Below are 13,707 nucleotides of genomic sequence, written 5' to 3'. Positions count from 1 at the left end.
GTGGACGGAAGATGCTGGCTGGCCGGGCCCAGGCCAGGGCTCACGCTTGGGTCTTGGGGAGCTGGAGGTCAGTTCCAGGCAAACCACATGAGGACGCTGTTTCTAGAAGGGACAGAAGTATGGAACAACCGCTGGGCGGGGTCGCAGGCGGGCAGTCCGGCCCGCGGCCCCCTGTGAAGGGGCGTGGGGACGGGGGGGGGGGGTGAGAGCGGGGGGCTCGCGTGCTGCCTGCCCCAGGCCCACCACCACTGCCTGGAAAGGGGCGGGAGTGGCCTGTGGCTGGAGAACACAGGCTGGGGCCCTGGAGGCTGCCCCCTCCCCAGGCCCGCAGAGGGGTTTGCTTCCCGCCTGGAGGGCGGAGTCTGACAGCCAGGTGAGGACGCAGGTGCCCTGACTGACGGCCTCATCCAGGTCGGCTCCAGGGCGGACCTCGGCAGGACCCGCCCGGAGGGAGGCGGCCAGGTGACTCGGCCGCGCAGAGCCCCTCATGAGCTGGTTCTTCACCGATGAAAGGAAACCTGGGGCCCGTCCACCCCTGGCCTGACTCTAAGGAGCACCTGTCACGTCTGGGCTTACTCGCGAGGTGGCCGCGTGGCCCAGATAAAGGTCTTGTTCTCTCTCACTGGGAAGGGAGAACAGCGTGGGAGACCCGTCCTGAGCCCCCCTACCCCCTTCCTACTCACGGGGTGCCCTGAACACACTCCCAGGGGGCAGAGTCCCCCCTCGGTTGCCGCCCTGAGTGTGGGCCTGACGTCCCCTGCCCCACAGGCAGGTAGAGCACTTGGACTTGGTGCCTAGCAGGGCGGGAAGGCCTGTGGCGGGGATGGGCCGAGCCCCTGCCCTGCTGGTCTAAGCCCGTGCCCACCCCGAGCCCACAGGGCCTTTTACCACAGATCAGAGGCGAGAGGAAGGAGACGGAACATTCCCTCTGAAGTGGGGTGAGAGTCAGGGCGTATCTAAGTCTGGGCTGCACCTGTGGGGCGGAGGGGGTGGGAAGCGAGTCGGATCCTTAGTTCTAGTGTTCATAGGGCATTTCACCCACTGCCCGCTGGGGGAGACCCTCCCCATCCCAAAGGCCCCGACACAAGGAACCGGGGGGGCCACGCGGGGAGGCCTTTTCACCTCTCACCACCCCAGGCTCACTCGGAGTCCCCCCAACAGTCACGGGGAGAAGGCTCCCTTTCGCGTCTTCAGGCTCATTGGGATCCAAAGGTAGCGAGATTAGTGTGATTTGGGATATTTATGCACATTTTGCTATTTTCCGTTTTTATCGGTGAAAAGACGTCGCGTGAAAACAGCGATTAGTTTTTATAACCGCGAATCACACAGCGACCTCCAGGTAATTTAAATCTGACTTGAAAACTCACAAACGTGACGAGGGAGAAAAGAAGGAGCATTTATTTTCTCCTTTCGTAAACGGTTCAGCCGTGAAAATGGCTCTTTGCATTCGAGCCTGTTAACCGAGGAGATATTTCAAAATTATCTTTAAAATGTCCCATTTCACAAGAAACAGCGGATAGTAATGAAGTCATGTTTCCGCTAAGGCTGAAACGTCCAGAAAGTTCTTAAAAGCAGAATGAATGTTGGGCACAGCATGGGACGCATCACCTCCAAGATGCGGGTGGGGGGCAGGCGGGGACCAGCCCGTCCTTGGCCGCTCACTTCCAAGGGGTCGGCTGCGCTCTGAGACAGATGAAAGCCGGGCGCGCAGACGCCGGAAGGCGCCCGCTCCGCAGGCCCCGGCCGCGTGCCCGGGCCCATCAGCGGCCGCCCTCCTCTGCTCTGTGTCTGAGCTGCACTGATGTGGCTCCTTTGGTCCCTGCTCGGTTTGATCTCCCTTTCCCGCCTCCCTGTGGGAAACGAGAGTCCATCACAGGGACTTTCATCTGCCGTGTCCTTTCTGAATCAGAGCCCCGCGGCCCTGCTGTCGAGAGCAGCCGGGGAGGCAAGCCGTGGGCAGACGCTGGGCAGGGCCAGGGGCCGGAGCCAGGGTCGGGGGGCACGGTGCCGGAGGGGTGCTGCCCAGGCGGCCGGCTGGTGTGGGGGGAGCGTCCATGGGGTGGGGGTTTCCGAAGGAAGGGCGCGTGTTGATCTTCAAGTGTGGGGATGCCTCGCCTGTTTGCGCATGTGTAGTTTGTTGGGGAGATTTCCTTTCAGCTAACGAAGTGTGTCCAGGTGGGGAAGGGGAGTTGACCGTTCCCAGACGGGTCATGGATGCCCTTCGGGGCTGGTCAGCCCTGGACCTGGGGTTCCGGTGGAGAGAGGGGTGCTGGAAAGAGGCGGGTCCATGAAGCAGTGACCCTAGGGACGTTGCCTCAACTCTCCTGGTGGCTCCTGATATAGGAAGTTCCCAGTAGATGGCTGAGCTGTGGTCCCAGCTGTGGGATGGACCCCAGGGCGGGCAGGAGGAGGGCCTCAGCTCAGGGCGAACCCCCATCCCCCCATCTGTGCCTGAACGGCTGGTTCTCACCTAATTATGTGGACTTGACTCTTTTCCCTCTCGCTCAGGCTTGTCAGTCTTAGCTGACAACTTTCTCTTGGGCGATTTACAAAAGTGAATCGTAAACGATCTAAATCATAAACGTATGTACGATCACGGATAAAATGGGGAGAAAATCTAACTCATATCCCGCTTGGTTGTGCAGAGAAAATATTTTTAAAATTTTGCCTATTAACTAATGCCCTCATTAACTAGTTAACTAATTAAGTACTGTGGCTGAGTTCCTAAATCCCTGAGGGTCTTCTTCCCGGAGCTCCCTGAAGAAGCCTGCCTTCACTCCGGCTCCCCCTGGAGACGCGGCCCTGGGGAGTGAGCCTTCACAGGTCAGTCTAGCGCTTTGCATTGCCCGGTGACAGGGACGGGACCTGTAACACGATTCACAGCCGCCCGGAGGTGGAAAGAACCCAAGTGTCCGTGCACAGATAACGTACACAGTGGGGTCTGTCCGCACAACGGAGTGTCATTCAGCCTCATAAAAGAAGGGAATTCTGGCACATGTGACAATGTGGATGAACTCTGAGGACATTGTGCTGAGTGAAATTAGCCAGACATGAACCTATACTGTCTGATTCCACTTAGATGAAGTCCCTAGATCCACAGAGATCATGGGGCGGGGGGAGGGGTGGGTGTTTACGGGGAGGGTGTCAGTTCGGAGGTGGTGACGCCTGCTCGACCGTGGGCGTGTGCTCGATGCCACGGGGCTGCACCCTGAAAGACATATGTGTATGTTTGCCTGCAATCTTTTAAAAGTGAAAAAATTAGGCAGAGGGAATGATTATGCTCAAAGTGATGTAATTCTTTACAAATTCCTCCCCAAACAGTAATTTGGAAAAATGCTTTTATGAGCTTGAAAACCCGACTCCCCAACTCTATTGTGTGCCCAGTGAAGTGGGCGAAAGTGACAGGCGGTGTGGGTGACTAATGTGACAGTCACCGGCGGCCTCGGCAGAGCAGGCGGCTGGACCCCTTAATGCACGAAATGCTTTCTGATTATTATATAAGTTCGTGCCTGAGAACCGTGAGGGCGGCGTGACCCTTTCGATGGCGTTATCCCAGCTGGCGTGTGTCCCGCCTCGGGGGCAGGTGATGGACGGGCTCGCAGCTGAAGGCTGTGGTTTAGATTCGAAAGCCCAGCCGAGGCTCCTGGCCTTGCTTCTCGCCAGGACTCGGTCTGCAATGGAACCGTCCCAGCCCAGACAGGCCCACGGTGTGGGGTGGGGGTCTGGGCGTCATTTGCCCAGGATCCCTCTCCCTGGGGATTGGGGGCCCGTGTTGTGTTGGGGACAGGCAGACATCTGCCTGGGGGACATGCTCCCCAGCCTAGGCCGTCACATGACCCCCTGCCTGCTCCCCTCCGCTTTCCGACCGGCACTGAGCCATCTGTCACGGAGCCCCTAGCAGTACCCGGCGTGTGTCCATCAACTGCTGCCCGCGGCCCCAGCTCAGGGGGCGGAGCGAGTGGAGCAGGCGACGTGCGTGGGGCCCAGACCTCCTGGGCACGCACCCTGGCCTCCCAGTGTCCCCGCTCACGGCCACAGCCCCCTGCAGAACCGCCCTCTGCCGCTGGGACCCGCCCCGCTCCGCGGTGCCCCGGAGGTCGCCCTCCTTCTGCACAGCCCCAATGAGACTGAAAGTTCAACTTTCTGCCTCCTGACAGGATGACCTTTCAAGGCCGCTAACACCCCAGAGCTCCTGTGGGACCAGGCCGAGCCTCGCCTGGCTCCTCCTGCGTCCTGCTTCCTTCCTTCCCTTACAGGTTCCTCCTGAGACTGCTTCTTCGGTAGTCCACTTACACCAGAATCTCTGTCTCAGGCCGTGCTGGAGGAAACCCAACCTAGGCAGGAGGTAAAAGCTGAAGAGCTTGGAGTTTTTCAGACCTGGGCTCAAGTTCTGAGCCCATCTGGTAAGTTGTGTGAGCCATCCATCAGCTCACAGAGACCCCTATAAATTCCCTTCCTCATCCACTCGGGCCGGTGCCTGGCAGCCTTTTTGTGCCACGAGGCTCCCCCCCCACCCCCCAATCAGAAATTGTGGGAGCAGTCCGGGTACCTTGAGCTCTGGAGCAGTTAGATCTCCTCCTGCAGAATTTGGGACTGGGACCCAGAAGGAATTCTCTCGAAGGGCCCAGTCTGAAGCATGAAAGCCTCCTGCTGTGAATGTTACCTTCTGCCCTTCAGGAGACTGGGAAGAGAGCAGAAATGGAGCCACAGGGCAGAAGGGAAGAGACCAGGGACAGAGCACACGCCAGTGACTTGTCTGCCAAGGGTCCAGGGTCCGCCTGAGGCCCGGCTGCCCTCTTGTCCTTGAGGTCCCAGAAATACACCTTGAAGAGTCTCTTTTACAGCTGATCTCAAGTCGATCTGTCAACCAGTAAGTCCTAAGTGACTCAGAACCGAAATCATTAACCTCCTTTATTAACGAAGAAACAGGCTCAGGGAAGGTAAGTGACTTGCTTGAGGTCATGTGGCCAGAAAGGGCAGAGCCGGGATCTGAAGCCAGGTCAGTGGGGCCCAGAGATGCGCCCACGAGCAGGGGGTGTGTGAGCTGTGGTAAACATGCCGGGTCACCTCATCCGCTCTCCAGGACTCCCCCACCCTCAGGACGCCCAGCTCCCAGGAGCCCTGCCCCTCCCCGCTCCAGCCCGCCCCGAGTCATGCTCCCACCCCAGGGAGCCCTGCGGCCGAGGTGCAGCTGGAGGAGTGAGTGGAGTCTCGGGAGACGCTGGCCGCCCCGTGTGGGAAGAGCCTCGCTCGTCGGAGACGTTCCCAGAAGCGCCACCAGACGCTTCGCAGCTCCCCGTGCGGGAGGCGCGCCCTCCCCACGACCCACAGCGCTCCGCACACGTCGGCACAGGCGCTGTTACGGGGGGAGGCTGAGGCCTGGCCCAGCGGCTGGCACGGGACACAGCCTTCCAGCCACCCCCCACCCCGTGACAGGCAGTGTTTGGAGCCACAATGTCGCGGTGCAGGTGAGACACAGGTGGGCGCGAGGCGTTGCTCAGCTTGCCGTCAGGGACAGGTAACCCCAGCCCCGGCCCCTGCGGAGTGAGAGTGTGCATCGGTATGTGTGAGTGGGCACACCTATTCTGGCACAGATGGGTGTGGATGCTCGCGCATGGGAGTCTGCATACCTGAGTGTGAGCACACACGTGCGAGCTGGTGTGTGTGCGCACGTGTGACCACAGGCTGCAGGCGGTGCGCGTCTGGGCGGACATGCCTGGGTGTGACCTGACCCTTGGTCGTGGCCACCTTGCCCCGCCCGGAATTCCGTTTCTGGCTGTAACGGACCCTTTCTGTCCTCGGCCCCACCAGGCGTCACGTTAGGAGACGCCTAGGGTCTCACTCCTCTGAGCTCAGGCTTTGCCTTCGTCCTTTACCCAGCGGGTGGCGTCCTGCCAACTCCGGTCCCTACACGTCCCCAAGGGATGCGGGCCTGGCTCCGGGGACCCCGCCCACCCCGCCAGTGTCCTGTCCCCCTTCCCTCCTTCCCTCCTGGTCTGAGCCACACCACTCTGCAGAACATATGGACTCAGTTTGTCAAATTGAATTTGACTTATTAGGTTATTTTTGCCCTTTTAAAAAAGCATCACCATGCCTGGTAGGTTTCCTAATTGAATCATATGTAGCAAATGAACTTTTATTTTAAAATAAGCCAATACCCCAAAACGTCATGAAGAAGGGAGCGACTTCTGCCTGCCTTTCGCTCTTTCTGGTTTAGCCCCCTTCAGCAGAGAGAGCCGCCCCCACACCTCAGAGCCCTGCAGGCCACCTGGGGCCAGTGAGAGCAAGAAGGGCCAGCTCTGGCTGGACACCGCACTGCACTGCGAAGGGCTGCACGTCCCGGCAGGAGCGGCCGCTTGCCCCCACTCCAGGCCCGACTCCTCTGGCGCGTTTTCCCTGGTTGGGGACTGTCACCCCGCTAGCGAAGGGGGAGGCAGATGAAACTTCCCACACCAGCCCAGATTCCAACTCCCACCCTGCTGCTCACGCTGAACCCCAATAGTCCGGGGTGGGGGTTACAGTCAGATCAGGGCTCACGGGGCGGCCGGGCTGCGTGGGGTCCCTCCCAGCTGCCCGCCCACCGTGGGGCCACACTGCCCGGGGCTATTGCAGAAATGGCGCTGAGACTGGTCTGGCCATCTGGGGCATTGGCCACTCGGGTGCAATCTCAGGGCTGTCCTTGCTGAGGTGTCCAGTCCCCTGGGCTCCATCTCCTGGAGGCCAGTGTGGCTAACAGCTGCCGCTCACCTGGACCACGGGACAAGCAGGTTTCCCAAGTCCCATGGTGTCGATGAGCTAATTTATGTCAAACTCTGAGTCGGGATGCAAGAGCTGCTCCATGGAGGCTCTTCACTGCCTCCATGTCACCTCCCCAAGGAGGGTACCTTGTCCCCGAATGGGAAAGTCGCCACTAATCACTGCTTATGGTTTCACTGACACGGCCGTGTCACACGGCCATTTTGTTCCCGTGACAAGTTTGAAAGGTGAGCCCCATAACACTACACCTGGCAAAGTTGGGGTCATGCTCTGCCTGCACCCCCCAGTACCTGGACAGTGTGCCTTCAAAAGACATCCACAGGCCCGGCCACTGCATCCTTAAGGCAGGTTTTCGGTGGGGGATTCTGTCCCCGGGGCATGTGGCAACTTCTGGAGACATCTTTGGTTGTTCGACCGTGGGGCACAGTGCTCCTGGCATCTAGTGGTTGCTGCAAACACCCCACAGTGCGTAGGACGCCCCAGGACACAGAGTACGCCCCGAACGTCAACGGTGCGGTGGCTGAGAGCCCGCCCCACAGCGGGGAGTCGCAGGTGTGACAAGGACAAAGCCAGGCTGGGCTGGAATCCGTTGTTTGAAGCGCAGCCAACCTCTGCATTTTTCTTCTAGAAGATAGCCTCCCGTGACTCCTGCTGCCCACAGAACCACGTGAAGACAGAGTCCGCGCCTGGCCTCCAGGTCTGCCCAGGTCCCACGCGGGGCTCCTTCCGGCCTGCCTTCCGGTGCCCGGCCAGGCCTCTCACTCTGTTCCTTCTCTGCCATTCCCTTCCAGCCGCTGGCGTCTGGCTTGACACCCAGGTCCTCTGCTTCCTCAGTGACTTACTGGTCCAGGGGCTTGAACCACTGGCGTTTATTTCCCATGGTCCTGCAGGCCAGAAGTCCAAGGCGCCACAGGGCAGTCGCATGCTGAGGCCTCTTCTCTCGGTGGGTCGGCGGCCACCCTCTCACCGTGTGCTCCCCAGACCTCCCTGTGCCGGCAGGGAGGGAGCAAGAGCCTGCACACGGTGTCTCTTCTTTTGAGGGCCTCAAACCCATGATGGGGGGCACGCCCGTGTGACCTCACCTAGCCCTCGTCACCTCCCAAAGTCCCCACCTTCAGATACTGTCATGCTGGGGCTTAGGGCTTCGCCACACGCACTGGGGGACACTTACTCACTCAGTGTGCAGCACCCGGCCAGGCCACAGCTTCGCCGGCCCTGACTGTCTCCAGAAGCCACTCCTGAGCTTGTGCGTCCCTGACCTGTGTGTTGGTCACTCCCACCTCAAGGAGCCCCTAAAGGGCAGTGTCCCCACAATGTCATGGGCTCTATCTCCAGCTGAGCTATGGTTTCATGAAGCCCTCCTGGAGACACCTGGGGGCCTGCCTGGAGGGGGTGGCGGACAGGATGGGGGATGCCTAACAGTGGGCCAAGTGGCGACCCCTCCCCTCCAGTGAGAGGAGTGAGGGGTCCAGCCAGGGCCACACAAAACACCACCTGCCTCTCATGCCTGGAGACATAAGTGCTCACTTTTCATCAGCAAGAAAAAGAACCTTAATGACAGCACGGACTGTCCTAATTTATGCCGACATTATGGGTAATTTGGGCCATTGAAGCCAGTTGGTTAATGACTGCTTTTCCTGAACACGGGACAAAGGCGCGGTGGTTTCTGTGGTATTATATCGCTGCTTGTTGTGTTTTGTTTTCTAATGTGTCCAGAGCTGAGGTAGAGCTTCTTCTGTGGCTCTGCGCTCCCCCACTGCCATCTAGAACTCCTGGTGCCAGGGCGCAGCCCGCTGTGGGGGCTGAGGCTGAGTTGGGGCTGGACACTGACCGGTGCTGAGAGGGACATGCCACCACTGCCTATGGGCGAGTCCCTCCCCATGTCATTTGCATTTTTATTCATTTACTTGCCTCTTTGTTGATAACTCCAATATCTGAAAATGTTAAAGGCAAATGGAGATTTATATCTGAATTTGCTCTGGCATCGCCTAACAAGATTTGAGTTTCATTTGAAGCTATTAAAAACACATTTCAAGAATATTTGCCAGAATTAAGAACTTGAGCTAAGAACGTTCTGGAGAATTGACCCTTCCTAGTGAGGGCCAGCTCCTGCTGGACGGCAGGAGAGAGAGCCCATCTCTGGACCTCTGATGTGATTTTGTACACTGAGGGGCTCAGGGCACTGAGCAGCTTCAGGCCACCTGGGGCCACTCCATAGCCGACAGTCCCACTGCCTCCTCCCCAGGAGGCAAGAATACGCAATGGGGAAAAGACAGGCTCTTCTATAAATGGTGTTGGGAACATGGGCAGCCGCATGCAAAAGAATGAAACTTGACCACTTTCTCAGACTCTATACAAAAATGAACTCAAAATGAAATAAAGACTTAAACATAAAGCCTGAAACCATAATAGTCCTTGGAGAAAACACAGGGCGTAAACTCGACATCACTCTTTGCAAGTTTTTTGGACATTTCTCCTCAGGCAAAGGCCACAAAAGCAAAAATAAAGAAATGAGATTTCATCAAACTAAAAGGCTCTGGCATGGTAAAGGAGACCATGAACAGAATGAGAAGGCCACCCACTGAGAGGTGTGCAAATGACACATCTGATAAGGGCTTGACATCCAAACTATACAAAAAACTCACACAACTTAACATAAAAAATACAAACACTATGGTTAAAGCATGGGCAGGACATGAAGAGACGTTTCTCCAAAGAGGACAGACACGTGGCCAACAGGCACACGGAAAGCATCAGGAAAATGCGAATCAAAACCACCATGGGAAGTCGCCTCACACCTGTACAGACAGCTGTCATCGGGAAGACCAGAACCACCAAGTGCTGGCGCGGATGTGGAGGAACGGGACCTCGTGCACTGTTGGTGGAACTGCAAACTGGTGCGGCCGCTGTGGGAAACGGGACGGAGGGGCCTCAAAAAATTAAACGTTAAAAACAGAACTACCTTAGAATCCAGCAATTCCTCTTCCTTTTCTTTTCCAAAGAAAACACAAACACTAATTTGAAAAGACCTATGCACCCCTATGTCCACTGCAGCATTACTTACAATAGTTAAGATACGGAAGCGACCTGGACGTCCATCGATAGACGACTGGATAAAGAAGATTCGGTACATGTATACGACAGAATATTACTCAGCCATAAAAATGAAATCTTGCCTTTTGTACAACCGGATAAACCTAGAGGGTATCATGCTAAGTGAAATAAGTCAGACAGAGAAAGGTAAATTCCACAGCTTTTGCTTATTTGTGGAATCGAAAAACAAAACAAACAAAACAGAAACAGACTCAGAACACAAAGCGATGGTTACCAGAGCGTGGGGCTGGGGGCACAGGCGAAGGAGATTACGAGGTGTGAGCTGAGGGCTGTAGAAGAAACAAGTCACAGGGATGCAAGTCCAGCCCAGGAAATACAGTCAGTAATACCGTGATCACTTTGTACGGTGACAGATGGGCTCGGTCTGGTGACTCGACTTACCGTGGTGATCGTTTTGTACTGTATAAAAATATCGAAACACTGCATTCCACACCTGAAACCAGCATAATTACATGCCAACTATAATTCAGAAGAAAGGGCAAAGAATATGAACTGACATAAAAAATTAGTTAAACGCTGTCCCCATTAAAGAACCTCCCTTCCCCCTCCCCTAGTCCCTGGCACCCACCGTTCCACTTTGTTTCCACACATTTGATGACCCCAGTACCTCCCACGAGTGGGATCATACAGTATTGGTCCTTCTGTGTGTCTTCCTGGTTTATGTCACTCAGCATCACGTCCCCGAGGTTCATCCATGTGGTAGCATGTGTCACAATTCTCGTTTTAAGGCCGTAGGGACCCCATTTTGCTCACCTGTTCATCCGTCCACAGGCCATGTGCTTCCGTATTTCATCATCGTGAACGTGCTGCTGCGAACACGGTGTGCAGACGCGTCTCAAGATCCCGTTTTTGGTCTTTTTGAGCCTCTAGCCAGCAGGGGGATGGCTGTGCGACATGGTCCATTCTGTTTCTATTTTTTTTGAGGGCCTGCCATCTGCACCCGTTCGCATGCCACCAACGGGGCCGAAGTCCCAGTTCTCCATGTCCCCACCAACATGTGTGCTGTGCCTTTTCATCCTTTTTCACCGTTTTTTGTTTGTGCTGGGTTTTTTGGTTTTTTTGTTTTGTTTTTGGACGGTGGCCATCCTGCTGGGTGAGTCGTAGTCTCTCACTGTGGTTTTGGTTTTCGTCTCCTTCACGACTGGCGATGTCCAGCGCCTTTCCACGCGCTTCTGTCCCCTCACGTGTCTTCCTTGGAAACGTGTCTGTTCACGTCCTCTGGCCGGGGACGAAGAAACACGTGGGTTCTGGGGCTGCAAAGGCCTTGAGCCCGAGAACCCGCCCCCTGCAAACGCACATCTGGCGGAGCGGGCTTCAGGGCACCTGGGACGAGGAGGCGGCGGCCCCAAAACTCGCAGAGAAGAGGGAACGTTCACGGCCGTACAGGATGGCGTCGGCTTCCCACCTGCAGCACGGGACAGGAGGGGACGAGGGAGCGACTTCTCCGAATGGTGAGGAAACGCAAACGTGGGACGGGGCGGCTGCGGGACGGACGGCAGTGTGAGCGCCACCTCCGACGACACGACGCACGCGCGCTGACGTCAGTGCGCCCCCTCCCGCACGACGCGCGCGACGTCAGCGCGTCACCGCCGACACGACGCGCACGCTCACGGCAGAGCACCACCTCCCGCACGACGCACGCGCGCCGACGCCAGTGCGCCACCTCCCGCACGACGCACGCGCGCCGACGTCAGTGCGCCACCTCCCGCACGACGCACGCGCGCCGACGTCAGTGCGCCACCTCCCGCACGACGCACGCGCGCCGACGTCAGTGCGTCACCTCCCGCACGACGCACGCGCGCCGACGTCAGTGCGTCACCTCCCGCACGACGCACGCGCGCCGACGTCAGTGCGTCACCTCCCGCACGACGCGCACGCTCACGGCAATCTGTAACATCCGACACGACGCGTGCTCTCGGCACAGCGCCACCTCCCGCACGACGCGCGCCGACACACACACACCACTCTCTCTCTCTCTCTGACGCGTTTGTTCGCTGCGAAATGAAGAACTTTGCTTCATCACGTGGCACCTTAAAGAAAGTGAAAGACCGACGGTCCCCCCTGCAGTTCTGGGGAGACGGCCCGGTCCCGCGGACAAAACACCTGGACAGACGCTTCGCAGGGCGGGACGCGCCATCGTCCACCCACGCGGGACAGGCGCTCACTGGCAGCGCGGGGGACCGAGACCAAACCAGAAACTGTCCTATGTCCATTCTACTGACAAAGCGACACAAACGTGACGGCCCCGCGAGCGGAACGGGAGACCGGCCGGTGTGGCCTCATGCGTTGCTGGCTGGAGCGTGAAATGATCCAACCAGCTGCCCCCAGTGATCGCCTCCTCCCGTGGACACGGGAGTCCGTCTCCCCGCGGCCCCGTCCGCGGTCGCACTGCTGGGGCGCCCACGTGGGCGCGAGGGGCGCATCCCGAGTGCCCGCAGCAGCACCCGTGTTTACTGGCCAAACCTGGAAGCTGCCGGAACGCCATGCAGCCGAACCGATGAATGGGCCGTGGAGTGCGGGGTCTCCGCAGCCCCGCTCCGAGGACGAGCTGGGAGACGTCCCTGGGGGTCCGACCAGCGGCGGACGGAGCCCGAGGACCTGCTGCGGAAGTGGAGGCCTCGTCAGGTCGCACGGAGCTGTCTTGGACGCGACAGACGTCTCTGTGCTCTCTCCAAACCGGGAGCTGCCACCTGGGACCTGGCAGGCCTGTACCCACGTGGCAGCTGCAGGGCCCATCCAGGCCGAGGACCCATGAGACCCGGCCCTGGGCCCCCAGCCAGGGCATTCGTGACCTCCGTCCAGGGAGGCTGGGGTCCCCCTTTGTCCCCTGGCCTCCCTTGGCCTCTCAGGGAGCTGGGCTCACACTGGGGCTGGGGTCTCGCTTCCCCTACCACCTCCGGGTGGCCCTCAGCCCAGTGCCCGCTGTGGCTGGACCCTCCTGAGCCTGCCTGCCCACTGGGCGTGCCCAGAGCCCTGGCCTCTGTCTCCCAGAAGGAGTTTGGGGGTCCCAGGGCTGAGGGGGCTGGTGGGGAAGTGAGCCCCTCCCTGAAAGGAAGGCCCGCCCTCCCGGCATCTCCTTCCCTCTTCCTTTCTTGCTTCCTCCGGGCCCTGGCACCACTGACCCCGAAGACGGTCATCCTTGGGGGGCTGTCCCTGCGGTGCAGGGGCTTAGCAGCTCCCTGGCCTCCCCCGCACCGGACACTGCCCCTGACGCAAGGGCTGGGAGGAGGTGTGTCTGTTAAGAGACTGTGAGGGGCCGAAGGGTGTGTCCTCCCGCTGCTCTCCACACTGACAGGACCGGACACCCCGAGTGGGAGCCAAGGAGCAGGCCTGCGCCCGCCCCCGTCCTGGGCTGTGGGGCCGTGTCTGGCCACCACGCTTTGCTTTCAGAGCACACGCCCCCAGATGTTCCAGGATGGTAGACACAGAAAACAAGCAAGTCGTTCTGGGCCTCAGTGTCCCCCAGGCAGGAACTCCTGTCTAGCACATTGACACTTGATCGATAAGTCATGTCTGGGGTGACAGAAAGAGATCTAACTACAGGAGGTGAACACACCATGCAATATATATGACAGTGTTGAATTATACACTTGAAACTTATTGGATTTTGTTAGTCAATGTCACCATAATAAAATTTTTTAAAAAATCATGTCTGGGCTTTGAAATGTCACCTTGCAGGATAAATGCGAGAGAGGAGGTGAGCCAGTCTGTCCACAAGTCGGAGCTGGGCAGTCTGGGCACCTGGGGCAGCCCTTCTGGGAGTGCGGGAGGGGACAGGCGGGCTGAGGGTGGGGGCCCAGGCCAGGACTTGGGGCTCCCAAGTTTGCGTGGGCCTCC

Source organism: Rousettus aegyptiacus, unplaced genomic scaffold, assembly GCF_014176215.1.
Source record: "Rousettus aegyptiacus isolate mRouAeg1 unplaced genomic scaffold, mRouAeg1.p scaffold_m13_p_5, whole genome shotgun sequence".
NCBI lineage: Eukaryota > Metazoa > Chordata > Mammalia > Chiroptera > Pteropodidae > Rousettus > Rousettus aegyptiacus.
Note: the sequence above shows the minus strand (reverse complement) of the source record.